Genomic DNA, 20,644 nt, shown 5'->3' on the forward strand with positions numbered 1-20,644 from the left:
TCCTTGTCTGAAAGGGGAATGTTTTCAGATTCTCTCCATTTAGGATGATGTTGGCTCTTGGCTTTGTATAAATGCCCTTTATTATGTTGAGGAATTTCCCTTCTTTTCCTAGTTTGCTGAGAGTTTTTATCATGAATGGATGTTGGACTTTGTCAAATGCTTTTTCTGCATCAATTGATAAGATCATGTGGTTCTTATCTTTTGTTTTATTTATGTGATAGATTACACTGATTGTTTTTCTAGTGTTGAACCATCCCTGCATACCTGGTATGAATCCCACTTAGTTATGGCGAATTATTTTTTTGATATGTTGTTCAATTCCATCGGCTAGAATTTTGTTGAAGATTTTTGCGTCTGAGTTCACGAGGGTTATTGGTCTATAATTTTCTTTTTTTTATGGTGTCTTTACCAGGTTTTGGTATCAGGGTTATGCTAGCTTCATAGAATGAGCTTGGGAGTATTCCATCCTTTTCTATGCTCTGAAACAACTTTAGTAGTAATGGTGTTGACTCTTCTCTGAAAGTTTGATAGATTCTCCAGCAAAGCCATCAGGGCCAGGGCTTTTTTTTTTTTTTGTTGTTGGGAGTTTCTTAATTACCTGTTCAATGTCTTCTTTTGTTAATGGTTTATTTGGTTGTTCTATCTCTGTGTTAGTTTAGATAGATAGTGTGTTTCTAGAAATTTGTCCATTGCCTTGAGATTTTCAAATTTGTTAGAGTATTATTTTTCATAGTATTCTGTTATGATTCTTTTAATTTCAGTTGGGTCTGTTGTGGTATCGCCCATCTTATTTCTTATTTGGGTTATTTCTTATTCTGTTTTTCTTTGTCAGTTTGACCGATGGCTTATCAATTTTATTGATCTTAGAGCCCTGGTTCTGCATCAGACATTCCTGTGTTTGAATTCCAAGACCTGCACTTACTAGGGTTACCTTGGGCATATTACTTAGATTCTTTGGGTCAAAATTTTCTTATCTGTAAAATGTGGGTAATGATAATTATTTTGTATGGTTGCTATGAGGGTTACATGAAATAAAGGCATAAAGTATTCAGCTCAGTACCTGGCATGTTAAAACACTCAGTAGGTAAAGGATGTATTTCCTCATCTTTAACACCAGTGTGTACAGGAGTGCAGTCTGACCTTGTAGTACTTCTCAGCTAATTTTTCTTCTGCTGCTTTTCCCTTCATACCACAGCTCAAATGAAATCTCTTGAAAGTTCGAGGGTCATTTGAATCAATAACCTATGTTCTTTTCTAACACTTGTTCATAATGTTCATATTCTTCAAATACTAGGTATATGGTTATAGGAGCTTTATTAAATACAATGTCATCCTCCCCCCCCCCAAAATTACCAATGTACAGGGTTGCATTAGTCAACGTAATACCTATCTGTATTACCAAGTAGCTTGTGTACTGTTCCTCAATATCTTTAAAACTCGTATAGAATGTCCTGATTTATTGACTATAATATTGTTGAACTCAATAATAGTAATAGCTTGCATAGAATGCTTGCTGTGTGTCAGGCATTGTGCTAAGTGCTTCATGAGGATTGTTTTTTATAGTTATCACAACCCTATTGCTTATTATATTCTTCAATTAACATGTGAGAAAACTGAGGCTTAAAGAGGTCAAACCACACAGCCAGCAAGTGACAGAGCTGGAATGCAAAGCAGTACTTTCTAACTGAGGAGCCCCAGTTCTCAACCACTAAAGAACATCAAAGCCTAAAACCCTATTGTGCAGGATAGAGTGAATACAGCATGCCCAATCCTTGGCTCACTTCTGGGAACTTGGCTTTGGACTGTTTCTTAAGCTGATAAGGCCATTCTACTAATCTGCTTAGATAAGCAATGTGATTGTGGTGAACACCTGCATTCCTTCTGGAAGCCTAGAATTTTGTTAGCTGTGGCTGGGCAGAAAGTGCCTATGTGATCAGCCCCCAGAAAAATCTTGGACTCTGAGTCTCACACAAATTTTCCTGGGCAGAAACGCTACACGTGTGTTGCTATATTTCACTGCTGGGCATGGAGAAGAGGGTGTGCTCTGTGTGGCTTCTTCAGAAGAGCATAGGGAGCCTGCATGTGGCATCAGACTCTGCCTGATGGGTCTTTTCTCTTACAGAACTGGCTGTGTAGCCTTGCTGTGTCTCTGCAATAAATCTTAGCCATGAGCACAACCAAATGCTGACATCCATGAGTCCTTCTAGGGAAGCACCAAATGTGTGGGTGGTTGTTTGACACAGGTGTTGACGCAACTACTGAGGGTATAAATTATCCATCCATCAAGGAATCTCCTTTGTATCATCTTCCTGTAACTTACAATGGTGACATCCTTTCTAGGAGTCTCAGTTTGTGTATGGAGTATGATGCACAATTTGTCAAATATATGCACACACAACTGCTACAGAATACACGAATATGCTTAGTGTTTATCTTCTTAAATAAGATTTTAGATGTTTTAATTTTCTTCGATCTCTCCCCCTTATTTTCCAGACCTTATACAATGTGTATTATTGTTCTTACGATAATATAAACTGATATTTAACAATCAGTATGATAACATTTTGAATATGCCAGATGATTACAACTAAATTTGTATACATTCACAAGAAAAAAGAGAAATAATAAAATGTAACACATTGTATCTCTGGGTCATAATATTTGAAGAAACTTTCCCACTTTGTACTTTCCTATTTTCACAATTTCTCTAATGAGTAAACATTACTTTCATAATGAAAAAATATCTTATGTTGGTATTTATTATTTATTATGAAAGCTTGGAATCTTTTAGGATCTTGTGAAGATCAAGCAGATTCATTAATATATTTCTTTTTGTCTTGATTTGTTTTTGTGATTTCCCTGTCAGGGTTGACATCTGATTGCTCTGCCCAGTGTTCTAGTCTTAAGTTGATACCGGATATTATTGATTTTCTAACCAAAGAACTCCCTTTAATATTTCTTGTAGTTCTGGATTGGTTTTTACGAATTCCCTAAATTTCTGTTTAGCTGGAAATGTCCTAATTTCACCTTCATATTTGAGAGACAGTTTTGCTGGGTGTATGATTCTTGGCTGGCAATTTTTTTCCTTCAATTTTTTATATAAGTCATCCCATTGCCTTCTTGCCTGCATGGTTTCTGCTGAGTAGCCTGAGCTTATTCTTATTGACTCTCCTTTGTAGGTGACTTTTCGTAGATCCCTAGCTGCTCTTAAAATTCTCTCTTTATCTTTGATTTTGGTAAGTTTGATTATAATATGTCTTGGTGACTTTCTTTTAAAATCTACCTTATGTGGAGTTCGATGAGCATCTTGGATAGATAGCTTCTCATCTTTCACAATATCGGGGAAAATTTCTGCTGACAAATCTTCAACAGTTCTCTCTGTATTCTGTTATCCCTCCCTGTTCTGGAACTCCAATCACTCATAGGTTATTTCTCTTGATAGAGTCCCACATGATTCTTAAGGTTTCTTTTTTAAAAATTCTTTTATCTGATTTTTCTTCAAATATATTGGTGCCAAGTGCTTTATCTTCAAGTTCAGAAATTCTGCCTTCCACTTGCTCAATTCTGCTCTTCTGACTTTCTATTGAGTTGTCTAATTCTGTAATTTTATTGTTAATCTTCTGAATTTCTGATTGCTATCTGTCTATGGATTTTTCCAGCTTATTAAATTTTTCATTATGTTTTTGAATAACCTTTTTAATTTCTTCAACTGCTTTATCTGTGTGTTCCTTGGCTTGTTCTGCACATTGCCTGATTTCCTTCCTGATGCCTTGAAGGATTCTGTATATTAATCTTTGTATTCTGTATCTGGTAATTCCAGGAATGCACTTTCATCTTAAAGATCTCTTGATTCTTTGTTTTGAGAGCTTGTTGAGGCAATCTTGGTCTGTTTCTTTATGTGACTTGATATTGACTGTTGTCTCCAAGCCATCTATAAGTTATTGTATTAGTTTATTTTATGTTTTATGTTTGCTTACTATGTCATAGCTTCTTGCTTTGTTTTGTTTTAATATGCCCACATGGGTTGCTTCAGTGAACTAGCTTGATTATTTTCACCTTTGGAGCTCTGATATCCTGTCCCCAGATCCCCAGGAGCCGCTTCTGTCCTGAGCTCCCCTGGTTACTGGAGCTGAAAAATTATCTTTTCCCCCAATTGCAAATTTATTCCTTCTCCAAGCCCTGGAGGATGGCTCTAGAGCTGTTATCCGGTATATCAGTCTAGGATTCCATTCAGTTTTCTTGTATGAATTCAGCTCAGGTTTCCACGTAGCTGATCATCAGGTGTGTGGTATAGGCTCTGTCCTACAGGCTTAGAGGGGCAAGGGTGATTGGTGTAGAACTGGTATCTGGTTGCAGCAGGGTGTCATGCTCTGAACAAGGCAGGGAGCTGAGAAGTGTCCACCAAGTGTCTCTGATGAAAGCGTGTCCCTGTTCCCTAGAGCATACAGGTGGGTGGGTTCTGCAGATGGACCATGGGCACCCTATGTTTTTGATTGTAAGGACTGGGAGGTGCCAATTGTCCTTGGACCCCTGTTGTGGGTGGCTGGATGACCAGAGTGGAGCCACCAGTCCTTAGGCCTCTGATGTCAGTAGGCGAGGACCCTGTTTAATAGGCAAAGTGGTGTCAAACATCAAACACCCACGTCTCCACCACACAGCTGAAATGGTTGGAGTCTGCCAACAAGGGCCTATTCTCCTGAAACAGGCCCACACAGGTCCATGCAGAGGGGAAGTGTACTAAAAGTCCACAGACCGTTTATGCCTGGACAGGAGCCACTTCTGTCCTGAGCTCCCCTGGTTAGTGGAGCTGGCAAATTATCTTTTCCCCCAATTGCAAACTTATTCCTTCTCCAAGGCCTGGAGGATGGCTCTAGGCACTCAACAGGGCCTATCTCAGGCCCAGGGAAATCAACAGCCACTGAAGCCGGCTTGGGGGTGGGGGTGGGAGTGGTAAAACATATGCAAGAACTTAGCTTTTGCTGAGAGAGCCATTCTTCTCTGCTTCCGGAGGTGTGAGTAGGCTGCGTGGCTGGCTGAGGAAACTGTGGCCAAATGCTAGTATAAGCCCATCACAGCCGCTCTCGGGAATGGTGCCTGAGGGCTCTTGGTGATTCAGGTCTGGTAACTCCCCTCCACTTCTGAGCCATCTCTTCCTCCCGCTGCCCCTCAGTTCATTTTCTCACATTGCCTTTGATGTTCAGGGCTCCTAGCTTGTCATAAATATACTCATTTCACTTTTTTTAGGGTCTTCGTTGTAAGAGAGCTAGCTGAAAGTGTCTGTCTATTCTGCTGTCTTGGCCCGCCTCTCAATATATTTCTTTTTGGAAAGAAATTTAAAAGTCTTATGTCCAAGCACATGTGGCCCTCAATGGGCCCTGGCATGTGGAAGGGGGTCTGGCATGGATCCTTGTGCACTGTGGAGGAGGTGGCAAAGGATGCCCACACACAGTACTTGACCATCCAAGTACTCTGTAGTGCAAGTTCTGACGATGGTTTTATTGACAAAAATATCACAAGCAAGTTATTTGAGAAACACATAGCACTTCAATTTTTTTACTGTTGAAAATACACCCAGCAAAACATACACCAATTCCATAATTTCTACATGTATAATTCAGTGACATTGATTACATTCTTCAAGTTGTGTGACTATTCTTATGCTCCCCAATTAACATCAAATCACTGCCCCCCTACCAAGCTTCTAGCTAATCAACTTTCAAGTCGGTGTTGTTAATTCAACCCCATATAGATATTTCTTAGAAGCATAAAGCTCAAGTAGCCATACTTTACTATTTAAGCTAAACTACAGTTTGTTTTATAGAGGATTTCAGGGGATATTTTTGATTTAAGGTTTAAAGATTATCTCAGTGCAATAATTTTGGGGGTTCATTCAGTTTCAATGGCTCCAGAAAGTTTGGAATCCATGAAAATTTGAAATTGTATTCTGCATCCCCTCCTCTTCTGATTAGGATTCTTCTATAGAATCTTTGATCAAAATGGTCAGTAATGGTAGCTGGGTATCATCCAGTTCTTCTGGTCTCATGGCAAAGGGAGCAGTTGTTCATGGAGGCAATTAGCCACACATTCCATTTCCTCCTCCTATTCCTGACTCTCTTTCTTCCTCTGTTGCTCCAGGTGAATAAAGACCAATTGTTGTATCTTAGATGGCCGCTTGCAATCTTTTAAGACCCCGGGCACTAAGCAGCAAACTAGGAGCCAGTACAGAAATGCTAAAAATGATATTAGGCTAATTAACTGGGATATGCCATGAAACCATGACCCTAAATCTGCAAACCAAGAAACCAAATCCCATGAAGTGTTTGGTTGTACACAAGCAGCCTCAGCAGCTACTCTTCTTCTTTTTTGTCATTGTTGCAAAAATATATATTATACAACATTTACCAATTCAATTTTTTACAGGTGTAGAACTTAGTGACATCAATTACACCAATGGTGCAACAATTACCTTTAATTAATGCTCCATGAGCAATAACTCTCCCTTTCCTCTCCCTCCCACCCCTGGTAACCACTAATAATTTTGGTCTATATACATTTGCCTGTTTTTGTCTTTTTATATAAGTGAAGTCATTCCATATTTGTCTTTGTGATTGACTTATTTCACTCAGCAGTGTCTTCAAGCTCTATCCACGTAGCATGTATCAGGACTTCGTTTCCCATTCTGGCTGAGTAGTATCTCACTGTATGTATGTACTGCATTTACCTATCCATTCATCCATTGGTGGGTGTTTAGGTTTGTCTACCTTTTGGCTGTTGTGAATAGTGCCGCAATGAACGTTGACGTATATATGTCTGTTCATGTTGCTGCTTTCAAGCCTAACGCTTAGAGTTTTTAATAAGCTACTTTTATTTTGTAGAATTTTGCAATAGAAGCAATATTAGGGAACATTTATTCTAATAAAAATTTCTTTTCCAAGGTGAAGAGTCCGAGGCCTAAAGAGATTGAATGATTTTTTTTAAGAGTCATAATGAAGGAGTGGCAGAATCAGTACAGAATCCGTTTGCCTGAGTCCTAACTCAGTGTTTGAATGGCTGTGTCTACTTATGCCTAAAGTGTCATTTTTCACTTACATAATGCCATGTTTTGGCTTAGCTACCTTTTCTAGGCATTATAAACACAGCACAGTAAAGAAACTCTTCTACCTGCTGATAGAGAGTCTTCTCTCTTGGGTACCTGCTTATAGAAATTTGATTTGTCAAACCATCTGGGCTGACTTCTCTCTTTTTTGCAAGAGGCTACAAAGAATGGTTGATACCATGCTTCAAGCCTGAAAATGCTGAAGCTGGCCACTTGGGAAAATAGGGATGGAGCATAAATCTAAGAAATAACGAATCAATTTTAGAAAGTAATTAAATAATTGGTTGGGCATATGCTGTATAATGTGAGTTGTTGGAGTCAAGCTTAGTGAGCCTCTTTCCTGTGACCCCCAGCTATTCCTGATAGTCCTGAGTTCAGCTTCTCAGGTATTCTATTCTCAAAATGGTTTTATTTATTTATTTATTTTGCAGTGTAAGCTGCCAATGCCAAAGCTATTGACAATGTTTCAGGGAAGAATAAAAGCCCTCTGTAGTGGGATTAGTGGTAAATGATTTTTAATGATTTTTCAAATTATGATTGAATCAGAAAATCATTATTTGACTTGTTATGTTGAAAAAATATTAAATGAGTTATACTAAATCTGTCTCCATGTTCCCTGAAACCTGAGAGTCCATTTCAAATACATTTACTAGTTTGTCTTTATTCTGGAAGTGGGGGACTTAGGTTGCAGATTCTCTGGACCTGGACTCTTTTTCCTTTTCTACCTTCTTTTTGCTCCAGATTTGTTAGCTATTTAAATATTTAATAGACACCTTGAACATTGAATCTTTAGTTTCTAACTTCTAAGAGAGCCTGTGGCCCCCCTTCCCACAAAAATTGAGACTTTTGGGAGTTCACAAGTTAGAATTTCAGCATAAAAGAAAAAGGAAAGACCCTTGAGTGGGTCATTGACTATGCTTTTCTCAGATATGTAAGCTTAATCGTGTGTGTGTGTGTATATATATATATGATTGTATACACACATATAGATGTAATTATGTATGTATGTATTTGATATCTGGGAGGAAATTATTTTTTATTGTGCTTTAGGTGCAAGTTTAGGGCTCAAGTTAATTTCTCATTCAAAAATTTATACACATATTATTTTGCGACGTCGGTTGCAATCCCTGCAACGTGACAGCACTCTCCCCCTTTCCATCCTGGGTTTCCTGTGTCCATTCATCTGGTTTCCTGTCCCTTTTGTCTTCTCATCTTACTTTTGGGCAGGCGGTGCCCATTTGGTCTCCTATATTTGATTGAACTAAGAAGCACACTCCTCACGTGTGTTATTGTTTGTTTTATAGGCCTGTCTAATCTTTGGCTGAAAGGAGAACTTCTGGAATGGCTTCAGTTCTGAGTTAGCAGGGTGTCCAGGGGCCACAGTTGTGGGAGTTCATCTAGTCTCTGTCAGACCAGTAAGTTTGGCCTTTTTTTTTTTTAATTATTATATATATTATTGTGATTTAGATGAAAGCTTACAGCACAAATTAGTTTCTCATTCAAAAATTTATATATAAATTGTTTTGTGACATTGGTTGCAATCCCCACAATGTGTCAGCACTCTCCTCTTTCCCTTTACACCCTTGGTTCCCTGTGTCCATTTGCCCAGGTTTCCTGTCCCTTCCTGCCTTTTTGTCTTTCTTTTCGGTCAGGTGTTGCCCATTAAGTCTCCTATACTTGAACTAAGAAGCATGTTCCTCACATGTGTTATTGTTTGTAAAGGCCTGACTGATCTTTGGTTGAAAGTTGGGCTTCAAAGCAGCTTCATTTCTGGGTTAGCAGGGTGTCTGGGGGCTATAGACTTACAGATTCCTCCAGTATCTGTCAGACCAGTAAGTCTGGTCTTTTCTTTGTGAATTTGAATTTTGTTTTATATTTTTCTTCCACTCTGTCTGGAATCCTCTATTATGATCCCTGTCAGAGCTGTTGATGGTGGTGGTAGCCAGGCACCATCTAGTTCTTCTGGGCTCAGGCTGGTGGAGGCTGTAGTTCATGTGGTCTACTAGCTCTTGGACTAATATTTTCCTTTTGTCTTTGGCTTTCTTCACTCTCCTTTGCTCTGTACTTGATGGGACCAATAGATGTATTTTAGATGGCTGCTTGCAAGCTTTTATGACCCCAAATGCTACTTACCAAAGTAGGATGTAGAACATTTTCTTTACGAATTGTTATACTAATTGACCTAGATGTTCCCCAAGACCATGGTCTCCAGCCCTCGGCCCCAGTAACCCGGTCCCTCGAGGTGTTTGGATGTGTGTAGGAAGCTTCTATGGTGTTGCCTTGGTCATATTGTGCTGACTTCCCCTATACAGTATATTGTCTTTCTCTTCACCAGTGTTGGCACTTATCTATTATCTAGTTAGTGATTTGCCCTCCCCATCCCTTCCCACCCTTGTAATCATCAAAGAATGTTTTTTTCTGTCTGTAAACTTTTTCTTGAGTTTTTATAACAGTGGTCTCATACAATATTTGTGCTTTTTGTGTTTGACTTATTTCACTCAGCATAATGGCCTCCAGATTCATCCATGTTGTTGAGATGTTTCTCGGATTCACCATTGCTGTTTATTGTTATGTAGTATTATGAGTTGGAATCGACTCGAAGGCACTGGGTTTGGTTTTTTTTCCCTTGTGTGTATGTTCCATAGTTTGTTTATCCGTTCATCTGTTGATGGACACTTAGGTTGTTTTCATTTTTTTTTATTGTGCTTTAGATGAAGGTTTACAGAGCAAATTAGTTTCTCATTAAACAATGAATACACATGTTGTTTTGTGTCATTGGTTACCAACCCCCACAACATGTTAACACTCTCCCCTTCTTGACCTTGGGTTCCCTGCTACCAGCTTTCCTGTACCCTCCTGACTTCTTGTCCTTGCCCCTGGACCGGTGTGCCCATTTAGTCTCTCTTGATGTTATAGACCTATCTAATCTTTGGCTGTATGGTGAACCTCAGGAGTGACTTCAGTACTGACTAAAAGGGTACCGGGGGACATACTCTCGGGGTTTCTCCAGTCTCTGTCAAACCAGTAAGTCTGGTCTTTTTCTATGAGTTAGAATTTTTTTCTACATTTTTCTCCAGCTCTGTCTGGGACTGTCTATTGTGATCCCTGTCAGAGCAGTTGGTAGTGGTAGCTGGGCACCATTTAGTTGTGCTGGACTCAGTCTGGCGGAGACTGTGTAGTTGTGGTCCATTAGTCCTTTTTTGAACTAATTATTCCCTTGTGTCTTTGGTTTTCTTCATTATATGGGAGGAAATTATGTCCTTGAAAATTCACAATAAAACCAATTCATAAAATGTCAGATGCTATCTGACCAGAGGTGATACTAAGTGGGCACTGTGTGATGCTTCAAAATTAACTTGGTTTGCATTTTGAAAGTCAAAAGTTTTCAGGGGAACTGTGTTGTAGACTGTATGCCTGGCCTCCCACAAGCTAGGAGCCTCGTCCTGTGTAGCAATTGCTTGGAAATCTATGCACATGCCCACCTCCTGCTTTTGTGAAGACAGGTCTGGAAACCTGATCTTTCTGTGTGCAAGATTCAGCTCCCCATGTGCTGGCTGGTGTGGATGTGTTGTGATGGCATAAGACTATTTTTGTTTCTTGGTTTTGAGTTTTGTAAGTTTTTATAAGAATGTATACATTCAGGTGAATAACAAACCAGTTACTGTTGAAGTGATTCTGATGCATGGTAACCCCGTGTGTGTCAGAGTAGAACTGTGCTCCATAGGGTTTTCAATGGCTGAGCTGATTTTTTTTTGGAAGCAGATTGCCAGGACTTTCTTTCAGAGCACCTGTAGGTAGACTTGAACCTTCAGCCTTTCGATTAGCGGCTGAGTGCATTAACCATTTGCATCATCCAGAGACTCCAGGTGAATAGTAGAAGCATAGAAGTTAAGCTAAAAAGGAATGTCTTGAGGTCACTACCTTACACTCCTCATTCATCCCTACTGTCTAGCCTCCCTCATGGTGCAGTGGTTAAGTGTTTGGCTGCTAACCAAAAGGTTGGCAGTTCGAATCCACCAGCTGCTCCTTGGAAACCCTATGGGGCAGTTCTACCTTATCCTATGGAGTCAAGTCACTATGAGTAAGAATTGACTCAATGGCAACATTTTTTTTTTTAATCTAGCCTCCATTTATACCTAAAGTAAGTGACAGTGGTGACATCCAATGGTAGCTTATAATGTCTAATTTGGCACGTCTTTTCTCTTGTATTTTCCAGAAGTACCAGAAAGTAGTAAGCATGTCAAATTTCTTAGGACTTTAGAGTAACCCAAACTCTTTTTCAGTCCATGTGTAACTAATATAAATTATCTCTTGGAAATGCAGTGGCCAAGTTTTGAGGCCCCATATTCTGTTATTAAATTAATTTGTTTCCTAATAAAGACAGCATCGTTTAGTGGCAAATAGTGAAGAGGTCTCCTAGGCTGGCGAGATAGGATTTTCTAAGGTTCCTTTTACACATGTTACATATTGTTGGCTTTCTTCTTCATAAATCTTAGAAATTGATGCTTTTTCTGGTACCACACTGCATGAGAGAAACAGAGAGAGAGCAAAAGAGCAAGAGAGAGACTGATTTTAAATTTTAAAGTACTTTTGACGGAGTACTAAATTACTCAAATATGACTTTTGAGTTTTTCTTGACATTTATGGCATTTTGGCTTTTGACTCAGTTTGGTTCCATAGAAGTAAATAGCTGTGGGGTCAAGTTGTCTCATCTTAACCCTGGTCTGAGGCTTTTAATATACTTTTGCAACCTTCATCAAAATGTACCACAATAATCAGAGTGGACAGTGAGAGCCCTGGGTAGAAGATATTCCTATATTTAAAAGACTAAGTCAGGATGAGTCCCAGCAGTCCTCTTCCTAAAGTTGCATATATATTTTAGGCAAAATAGATACTACCTGTTCTGGCAGACCAGAGGAGAAGCATCCTCTTTGTGTGAATAAGGTGATCCTACTTTCATATTCCAGAAGTGTCCTTAAGAATCAAGGCAGAAGCAATCTAAAATTTGCATATAAAATATTAAGGCAAAACCAAGGATTTTATTTTTAGTTTATTTTACTGTCTAAAAAAACAATATTGAGGGCTTCCAATATTAATTAGTGACTAGCCAAATGGAAACTCTGTGGGGCAGTTCTACTCTGTCCTGTAGGGTCACTATGAGTCGGAATCGACTCGACGGCACTGGATTTTTTAGCCAAATAATAGTGGCTTAACCATGATAGGTTTTCATTGGCTAATTTTCAGAAGTAGATTGCCAGGCCCTACTTCCTAGTCTGTGCTGGTGAAGAATACAGAATATACTGTGGACTGCCAGAAGAATGAACAAATCAGTCTTAGAGGAAATGCAGCCAGAATGCTCCTTAGAAGTGAGGATAGCGAGACTTCGTCTTGCTTACTTTGGATAGGTCATTAGGAGAGACCAATTGCTAAAAAAGGACATCGTGTTTGGTAAAGAGGGGTCAATGACAATGAGGGAGCCCTCCATGAGATGGATTGATGCAACAATGGGCTCAAACATACCAACAATTGTGAGGATGGCAATGTTTTGTAATATTGTAAATAAGGTCTCCATGAGTCAGAGCCAACTCGATGGCAACTAACAGCATCAACAACAACAACAACAAACCATGATAGACCATCACTTGCCTGTCAGTGTGTCCTACTCTGGTGGCTTGAGTGTTGCTGTGTTGCTGGAAGCTAGGCCACTGGTATTTCAGATACCAGCAGGGTCACCCATGGTGGACAGGTTTCAGTGGAGCTTCTAGACTAAGAAAACTAAGAAGAAAAGCCAGGCAATCTACTTCTGAAAATTAGCCAAGGAAAACCTTATGGATCACAACAGAACATTGTCTGATTCACTTGCTTTGGCTGCATCATCAGGAGGGATCAATCACTGGAGGCGGTTATCATGTTTGGCAAAGCAGAGTGCCAATGAGGGCAAAGGAGACCCTTAATGAGATGGATTAGCACAGTGGCTGCAAAGATGGACTTAAACGTGCCGGGGATTGTGAGGATGATATAAGACAGGGAGGCGTTTCATTGTTTTGTACATAAGGTTACCATGACTCCTAGTCTACTTGACAGTAGCTAACAACAACTATCACCACCACGATGGAAGCTTATTTTTCTCTCAAGGTAGTAGTCAGAAGACAGGTGGTCCAGGGCTCGTATGCCCACTCATCTCCATGAGGTCATCCAGAAACCAGGTTCTGTCCATTATTCTGCTCTGTTTTCCCTGTTTGTGGTTCTCATCCTTATAGTAAATGGAGCTCTAGGGTAATCAGCAGGATGGGAAAAGGTGAACTGACATGGCCTTTCCCTTTAAGAACAAGTCAAGAAGGGCTAAACATTACCTGATTAGCTAAAATATAGCCGCATGGTCATACTCAGCAGAACAGGAAGCTGGGAAATTTAGTTTTTATTCTGGGTAGCCAGGTGCTCAGGAGAAATCAAGGGTTCTATGAGGGGGCATCCTTTGGTAGCACAAATGGTTAAGTGCTTGGGTGCTAACTGAAAGGTTGGAAGTTTAAGTCGACTCAGAAGTGCTTTGGAACAAAGGCCTGGTGATCTGCTTTTGTAAAATTCATCCATTGTAAACTGTATGGAGCCCAGTTCTACTCTGACACACATGATGTTGCCATGAGTTGGAATCGACTCAGTAGCAGCTGTTTCATCCTTATGAGGGCAAAAGAGGGAGTGGATCTGGGGGACAACTAGCAGTCTTGCTGATATTATCTGATTGTTAGAAGCACCACGGGGACTTAAAAAATACGTAATACTGGGCCTTATTCCTGGAGTGATTCAGTAGGTCTGGTAGGTCTGGTTTGGGCTCATTGGCCAAATTATTTTCAAGCTGTATCTCAGTGATAAGGTAAATCACCAGAAAGCTACATTGCAGTAGAATTGCCTTTGCTGAGAACCTATTTAAGACTATGTTCTCGGTTTTCAAAGGGGGAGATATAATAAATAAGCTATACGTGAAACATCTTGGTACTTTTTGGCATGTAAAACTTTTGTCAAGGATGTTATGTGTTATGTTGTTCAGTCCTTCTGAGGTAAAAATCCTTGTGACAAATTTCTTTCAGAACTCAGACCCAGGTAAATATGTGTGCATTTCATTCTCTTAAAAATTAATTTTTCTTTACTAGACAGTTGTACCCATGCAATCCAGTAAAAATCTTCTCTTTCTCTTGGCTAAAGGAAGAAAAACACTTTGTTTTAAATTTGGATGTTGTAGCCTTCTTTACAATTTTTGAAGATAACTTCTTCTGTCCTCTGTTATCCTTAAATATATCCTGTTACTGGTTTTTGGTGTTTCCTTTTCTGTGCATCTTTTATAGGTTTTCTAAAATTAAAATTAGCTTTAAATGGCACATAAAAATAGGAGTTTATGAACTATACATTGTGCACAATGACATAACATTTATTGAGTGTTTACTTTGTGTGAAACACTATGCTAAGCATTTTATAACATTATCACATTTAATTCTTACAACCAACCTGTGTAATCTAAATAAATGCTGGGATCCAAAAAGGTCTAGTTTCTATCCTGTGTAACCTTCAAAGAAACATAGTTCAGCCAACAATTCTAACTAATCACAAGATTCAACCTTTACTTATATCCTTCAAAGTTGAATATTAACAGATATAGTTAATGAAACACAGCACAAGTTCCCTAAATCCTATTTTCTCCTCAATTCTCTTGCATTCTTTACAGCTCAGCAGTTGCCAAATTTCCAAAAATCTCTCTGACATCCAGCCAAATTTTTTTTTTCCCCCTTTTCCTTTTCTTATTTTGCTCTAACATTTTGCATCATCTCCCTGTGAGAGAGGACAGGACTTCCAATCGCGCCTACTGTTGGCTAAGCAATGACGTTCTAGGATGGCTGGAAGACAGGCAACTCCGTGCTCTCTGGTTCTTTCTCACTTCCACAGAGAGAATTTTTTTAGAGAAATAATGTGTGTTAGCTGAAACTTTACATAGCATATTAGGCTCCCATTTAACAATATTTATACAAATTGTTCCATGTCATGGTTACATTTTTCACAATGTGTCAACATTCTCATTTCCGTTCTGTTTGTTTTGTTTTCATTAATCTAGCTTCCCTGCCCCACCTTGGATTCTCGTCTTTGTTTTAGGGTAAATGTTGACTGTTTGGTCCCATATAGTTGATGATATAAGGGAGCACGGTATTCACAGGTGATATTGTTTATTTTAAAAGTCAATCTACTGTTTGGCTTAAAGGTGACTACCGGGAGTAGATTCAGTTCCTAGTTCAAAGGGTATTTTCGGGTGATAGTCTTGGGGATTTCTCTAGTCTCTATCAGTCCAGTAATTCTGGTCTTTTTTTGAAATTTGAGTTTTGTTCTACATTTTTATCCCTTTCTATCTGGGTCCTCCTATTGTGTGCCTGGTAGAACAGTTTGTAGTGGCAGCTGGGCACCATCTAGTTCTTCTGGTTTCAGGCTAGATGAGGCAGTGGTTCATATCGGCTCTTAGTCCTGTGAACTAGTTTTTTCTTTGAGTTTTTGGTTTCCTTCACCCTCTTTTGTTTGAGGCAAGTAGAGACCAATAGTTGTATCTCAGATGGCTGCTCTCAAGCTTTTAAGAATCCAGATGCTACTCAACAAACTAGGGTGTGGAACATGATCATTATAGACTATGTTATGCCAATTGACCAAGTTGTCCTACAAGACTATGGTCCCAAACCTCCAAACCCAGTAAACCAATCCCGTGAGGTGTTTGGTTATATCTAGGAAGTATCTGTAAGTGTGCCGCCTATGTGGTTTATTATATATATGAATGTATATGCCGCAAACATAAACACGAATATACATATGCCTACAGTACAACTATATATGTGCACCTGTATACTTACATGTGCCTTCCTGTACACGTATATGCATACATATCTACCTATGTAACCACACATTTTTTTTTGTTATTATTGTTGCAAAGTTGTATCTTATGACCTTTACTGACTTTGTCCCTTATTCTTGCATACTTCTTAGTGTCCTCATTTACCTTGGACAAAGTCCACAGAAAGAATTTTTGTGAAACTCTAAAAGCGTTCGTCTTGTTTCAAGGTATGCTCTACTGACTACGTTTTTGAGGTAGTTATTTACAATTATCCCTATTTTTTTTATGAGAAGACCCTGAGGTTTTGTAAAATTAAGCACTTTTTCCAAAATCACCCTGCAAAGAGTCAAGAATTTGAAGTCCAGGAAGTACGAATTCAGAGTCTGTGTGCTTAGACACTGTCCTCTCCTGCTGTATCTTATGAGACTGGGATGATGACACAGTTATATTTTTCTGTAGAGTGAAAGCATTTTCAGTGTTATCTTCTGGAAATATTACTTCTCTCAGGTTATTAGTTACATTTACTTTTTTTTACAACAAATTACTCTTATTTTTAGATCTTTCATCTCTAACGTGTTATGATTAGACACATTTCTTTCTGTTCTCTGCTTTTACATATTCTTCAATGATTTCATCACAGTTTTAGCTGCTGAACAGTATCTGTTGTTGTTGGGTGCTGTTGAGTTGGTTCTGACTCATAGCAACCCTATACATTTAATTTTAATCACTTATTTTTGTTCCTGTCTCCCATTGCACTTAGATGAAGTTCAGTGAGATCTTTTTTGTCTTGTTCACTACTAAATTCTCACCACTATATGCAATGTTTTGTACTGAGCGGGCACAAAATAAGTGCTCATTGAGTTGATGACTGGATGTAGGATGAAAAGAGTGTGCTGCTTCTCCCCACTATGAAATTTTTCTATCATCAGTTGTTTACCCATTTCTATAATCTTGAGACTTACAGAAAATGAAAAATAGTGACTTCTGACAAAAAACCTCAGAGGCCTCTCATAAGATAGTAATGGATTAGCTTTTCTTTGTGGCTCATAAATTGATTCTGAAGAAGATTTCAAAAGAGTAGTTAAAAAAACGTTTTGAGCCAAGGCAACACCGTATGTTCTATTGTGACATAGCAGAAAAAACACAGCATTTACAGCCAGAAAGTAAGGCCCAAATCCCAGCTGTGCACTGTCTTGGGTAAGACCATTAAGCAATTTAAGCTTCAGATTCCTCACATTGGGATATCACTTGCTTTAATTCATGGTTTATTTGTTAGAATTAAACGTGAGATGTTATATGTGAAATCTCTTTTAAAAATCTCAATATATTAAATTTCTGATGTATTTGTTAAATGTCATGAATAATATATTGAACTGCTGCATACCGTCTTTGTGTACGCAAGTGTGCAACAGCACCCCCTCCTCTGTTCTTGCTTTTTTAAATGAAGAGTCTAGGAAACCCTATGGGGCAGTTCTGCTCTGTCCTCAGGGCCGCTGCGAGTTGGAATCAACTCGACAGCACACAACAGTAATCACCACAGCATCTCAGAAGAGAGAAATGGATGGGGCTTTTTTAAACTTTCTCCAGCTATCTTTGAACAATAGCTATTAAAAAAAAAAAATTTTTTTTTTTTGCTTATTATCAAATGCATACCCATTGATGAGTTCATAAACTAAACAGTATGCCCTTTGTATCACACATTTACAGACTATTAAACCATCTAGATTTTTATAAATATGGTTTGATAATGTTGCTCTGTTGTATTACATAACAATTTTTTTTTTTAAAACGTTCATTTCACTAAACAATTAACAAAATGAAAATCATTTTCGGACTTATTATCTTGGCAAAACATAAAGTGTGAGCAATAAACAAAATATCTACATTTTGGTAGAATTAAACAGTTGCAGATCTTTTCTAACTCTTTCCTGGTCTTATTAAGTATATTAAAAATCATTATGTATTAAGGGTTTATCATAATGAAACATAATTAAGTTCTACCAAATGAACAATAAGTACACTTCAGCAATGTCAATAATTCAGAATATATGTTCAATAAAATCAGAGCTCAAGACTATTACTTTTAATAAGATTACAGAATATGAACCATAGAGAGGTGGGAAGCCTCTGTAGTTCACCAGCAATTATACTGAAAAGGTCACTTGAAAACAAACATAAGAAGGATCCAATAAAAGAATAAACTCAGGAGTTTCTTAAATATGAATTTTGACACATGCCAGTTTCATAGTGCTAATACTCTTCTTTCATTGGATTCCAAGAATTTGGTTATACTTTCATCCTGTGTAGTGTGGTGAAATGGCCAGCTTTCCCATAAAACTTACGGGAAATCACATTTGCACAGGATGGCTGATATTCTTTTTTTACAATTTTTAAAAATTGCGCTTTAGATGAAGGTTTACAGAGCAAATTAGTTTCTCACTAAACAATTAACACACATTATTTTGTGACGTTGGTTGCCAACCCCACGACATGTCAACACTCTCCCCTTCTCGACCTTGGGTTCTCCGTTACCAGCTTTCCTGTCCCTTCCTGCCTTCTCATCCTTGTCCCTGGGCTGGTGTGCACGTTTAGTCTCGTTTTGTTTTATGGGCTTGTCTAATCTTTGGATGAAGGAGGGTGGTTGATATTCTTGTAACTAGCTTTCAGAACCTTTTCATTCTATAAAATGTTCGTTTGCTAGCATAATATATATTGAACTGGTACATATATCCAAAAAAAAAAAATGCTACCTCGCAACTCTATATCAACTAAATCACTGCCATTGTGTGCTCCTCATAACATTGTCTTAAAGATAAACATTATCTGTCCAGATTGTTTCTGTAAGCTCATTTTATTATGTTTTTCCCTCATGGCCTTCATTATTAGAGCCTACTTGATTTAGTGTACATCTGCATTACCTGTAAATCTTTAGAAACTCCAGATAGCATTAAATCTTGTTCAGGCATCATTTTATAAGGCCTGGACTCTCTAGGCACTAGAGGGTTAGTTTTTTCTGGTTATCATTGAGTTGATTCTGACTCACGGTGATCCCGCATCAGAGTAGAACTGTTCTCCATAGCGTTTTCAATAGCTGATTTTTTAGAAGTAGATGGCCAGGCCTATCTTCTGAGATGCCTCTATGTGGACTTGAACCTTCAACCTCTTGGATAGCGGCAGAACGTATTAACCGTTTGCATCACACAGGGACTCCAGTTTGGTTTGACATAGCCACTAAAGAATCCTTTGAGAAGAACTAGACCAATACTAAGGAATGACATGCATAAAATTTATAAACTGTTAACTTGAGCATATATATATATATATATATATACACCCTATATATCTATTAGCCCATTTCCTAATTATAGTAAATAAGACTAATGCCCATTTCTGTTTGTGGCCTTTTTGTTCTGGGGGGGACATTTTGTTTAGCATCATTTGCTCGTTCCTTTTCTGTGGCTCACACCCATTCACATTTCACATTGTTCTGTGATATTTTACATTGGACAGATACATTAGGCAAAGTTTGTTTTATTGCAGCCAAGAGAAAGAAAATGACTCTGAATAACTCAAGCAGAAAATGGAGTTATTGGAGGTAGCTACACACAAACCAACAAAATAAAAGAAAAGCTAAGCAATCAAGCTTCTGGGAGGCAGGAATAAGGGCTGAGCCTGTGACCTCAGTGACTAGTTCATGGAGCTTTTTTTGGGATGATGCATTTTTGGTGACTCAGCTGATACCCCATGGGTCTCCATGTCTTTCTGTTGAAACTGCCGTTTCTGAGAAGAGAGGTACTGACTTGTCAAGGTTTATTTCTTAGTGTCCCTACCTCTGACCAGTCAGCTGCAATCAGCAGGGCAGTGGAATGGCACAAATATGGTTGTGCTGGCACTGCTGTGAGCCAAGATGCACACTTACTTTGTGTCTGTCACAATTGGTCCCTCTCATCACGGCTGATAGTGTCTTTGGAGGAATTTCTCCTTTAGACCAGTAATTCCTCACAGCTCAGTGTTTGATCACTATCGTAGTTATCTTGTGCTGCTATAAGAGAAATACCACAAGTGGATGGCCTCAACAAAGAGTTTATTTTCTCACTGTAAAGTAGGCTGTCTTGGTCATTTAGTGCTGCCATAACAGAAATAGCACAAGTGGATGGCCTTAACAAAGAGAAATTTATTTTCTCACAGTCTAGTAGGTTACAAGTCCAAAATTCAGGGTGTTGGCTCCAGGGGAAGGCTTTCTATCTCTGTTGGCCTTCTCATCAATGTCCCCCTAGACTAGGAGCTTTTTCATGGAGGGACCCGGAGTCCAAGGATGCACTCTGCTCCCGCTGCTGCTTTCTTGGTGGCATGAGGTTCTCAACTCTCTGTTTGCTCCCCTTTCCTTTTATCTCTTGAGAGATAAAATGTGGTGCTGGCCACACCCCAGAGAAACTCCCTTTACCTTGGATCAGGGAGGTGACCTCAGTAAGGGTGGTGTTACAATCCCACCCTAATCTTCTCAACATAAAATTACAATCACAAAAGGGAGGACAACCACACAATACTGGGAATCATGGCCTAACCAAGTTGATACATCTATTTTTGGGGGGACATAATTCAATCCATGACATAGGCTGAAAGTCCAAATTCAGGGCGTCAGCTCCAGGGGAAAGCCTTTTCTCTTTGTTGGCCTTCTCATCAATGTT

This window comes from Loxodonta africana, chromosome 2, assembly GCF_030014295.1.
Source record: "Loxodonta africana isolate mLoxAfr1 chromosome 2, mLoxAfr1.hap2, whole genome shotgun sequence".
Lineage (NCBI taxonomy): Eukaryota > Metazoa > Chordata > Mammalia > Proboscidea > Elephantidae > Loxodonta > Loxodonta africana.